We start from the raw sequence: 2,372 nt of genomic DNA on the forward strand, positions 1-2,372 counted from the left end.
GAGTTTTCTTCAAGTCTAGCCATAGCTTGTTCAAACTTCAAGTTGATTGTGTAAATGTGAGCACTAAGTTGAGCACCTAATTGAGTAACGGAGTCCACTTCATGCTTTCCTCCTCTAGTAGCCTTGCGAGGTCTACTATATTGTGAGTTATGGACCGCCATTTCCTCAATCTTGTTCCATGTTTAATTGTCATCAACTTCGGTGAACATTCCATTTGATCCCATATTGAGAATGTTCCTAGAATCTTCATATAAACCATTCCAAAATTGTTGTACCAAAAACCATTCACTAAGTCCATGGTGAGGACATGAGCGAAAAATTCCCTTGAACCGCTCCCAAGCTTCATACAAAGATTCTTCATCCCTTTGCTTAAAACCCGTAATTTGAGCTCTTAGAATGTTAGTCTTTTCCGGTGGGTAGAATTTTTTGTAGAAAGCTAGAGCCAACTTCTTCCAAGAATCTATTCCGAGGGTGGCCTTATCAAGGCCCTTCAACCATTGCTTCGCGGTGCCGATTAAAGAAAAAGGAAATAAGACCCATCTAATTTGGTCTTGAGTCACGCCCGTTTGAGAGATTGCATCACAATAGTCGCAAAAGGTTTCCATATGAGAATGAGGGTCCTCACTAGGCATCCCCCCAAATTGGCTCCTCTCAACTAATTGGATGAAGGCGGACTTGGCAATAAAATTTCCGGTTAGATGTTGCGGTGTAGTACCATTTGGTAGATTCTCCTCGGTGGGTACAGAGTGTGACGAGAATTTAGGCATTGTAGGTGGATTTTGTGGGGTATTGTGTAATGGGTTCTCCTCTCCTTCTATTGCGAAAGGGTTGATGAACTCACTAGTGGGTTGAACAACTTCACTAATACCTCTTAAATTCCTCCTAACAAGTCTCCTATTGTTCGTCAAGGTTCTTTCGATTTCACGGTCAAAAGGTAACAAATCACCTTGTAACCTTCTAGACATGCAAAATATCAAACAACTCGAAAACAATTAGAACAAACCTTGAGGAGTTTTACTTCCCCAAGGCGAAGAAAGACACAAATAATAACAATAAAAAGAAATCTAAATCAAGTAAACACCGTCCCCGGCAACGGCGCCATTTTTGATCGGTCTGTTTCGTGTTCACAATTAAAGATGTGGTCGTTGGGTCACGGTCGAATCAAAACACAATTTATAACTTCACAAATAACTCTACAATTAGTAAAGAGGCAAGTAAAGGTCGGATCCCAAGGGATGGGTATTGAAATGAGATTTCTATTGCAACTAGTGGTGTCTAAGGGGTGTCACAAATTAGGTTGATGTAGAAGGTCACTAAACTAAAATAGCAATGAAAATAAACAAGCAAGATGAATTAAAGGGGTGTAAACAATTGATTAAAAGCACTAGGGTGTCATGGGATCATAGGGGAATCATGGGAATTGATCATACAAACATCTTCTCAAATTATAAGCAAGCAATTATTGTTGTGATGGATTGAGTTGGGTTATATCTTATAATCCTAGGAAAGTTTGGGTCCCGGAGCCGAATCGATTAGATTGTACAACACCTACAAGTCAACTTAATCTTCCCTACTCAACAACATGCATGGTCTAATGAGACTCGAGTTGGGTTATGTCTTACAAGTCTCATTGAAAAGATAGAAGATTATAGTAAATGCAAGGATTCATAGGCTTAGCATTTCATCAAATATAACATGTGCATGAGTTGAGATCAAAACAAGCAAGCAAATAAAACATGAAAGCTTATTAATTTAAGCATGAATCATTCCCCCATGTTGGTTTCCCCTAATCACCCATTAACCCTAGCTAAGAGACTACTCACTCATTATCATGTTCATCATGCTAGCAAGGTTGTCAATCATACCAACAATATGAAACATGATGAATAAATGAAAGTAATTAACAATAATTAAAAAGGGATTAAGAGAATTATACCTACTAATGATTCCAATAATAAAGCAAAGATAAAAGAAGTACTTGAATGCTTGATTGAGAGGTTGTCAATCTCCCAACAATAACCCAAATAATCTTCAATTACCCAAAATAAAGGATGAACAAAAGAGAGATTAAGGAAATAAAACTTGTATTAGAACTTGATTAATTGTTGATTACAATACTAAAGAGAGATTTGATTGATATTAACTACTCTAATTATTGATAAGAAGAACATGCTCCTCTAATAAGACTAATGGGGTATTTATAGTGGAAATTAGGGAGGATGCATTAGGGTTAACTAAGGGCTAAACTAGTAATTACACTTTTTAGATTGAGCAAGGAGGAGCCGGTATTTTTCGAAGGAAGGGCTTCTTTCTTCGTAGCTTGGAGAAGAGGATATCACGCTGTGCTGGAATCCGGGCGGAATAAGGTCGGG

At 38.0% G+C, this 2,372-nt stretch overlaps 1 non-coding gene across 1 annotated transcript; it reads left to right on the forward strand.

Moving 5' to 3' along the window:
* Window positions 1-291: 291 nt before the first annotated feature.
* LOC141635603 (small nucleolar RNA R71) lies at window positions 292-398 on the forward strand. The gene has a single exon (XR_012540279.1). It is a non-coding gene; the product is annotated as a small nucleolar RNA R71 (small nucleolar RNA).
* Window positions 399-2,372: the final 1,974 nt, after the last annotated feature.

Source organism: Silene latifolia, chromosome Y (genome assembly GCF_048544455.1).
Source record: "Silene latifolia isolate original U9 population chromosome Y, ASM4854445v1, whole genome shotgun sequence".
NCBI classification, from domain to species: domain Eukaryota; kingdom Viridiplantae; phylum Streptophyta; class Magnoliopsida; order Caryophyllales; family Caryophyllaceae; genus Silene; species Silene latifolia.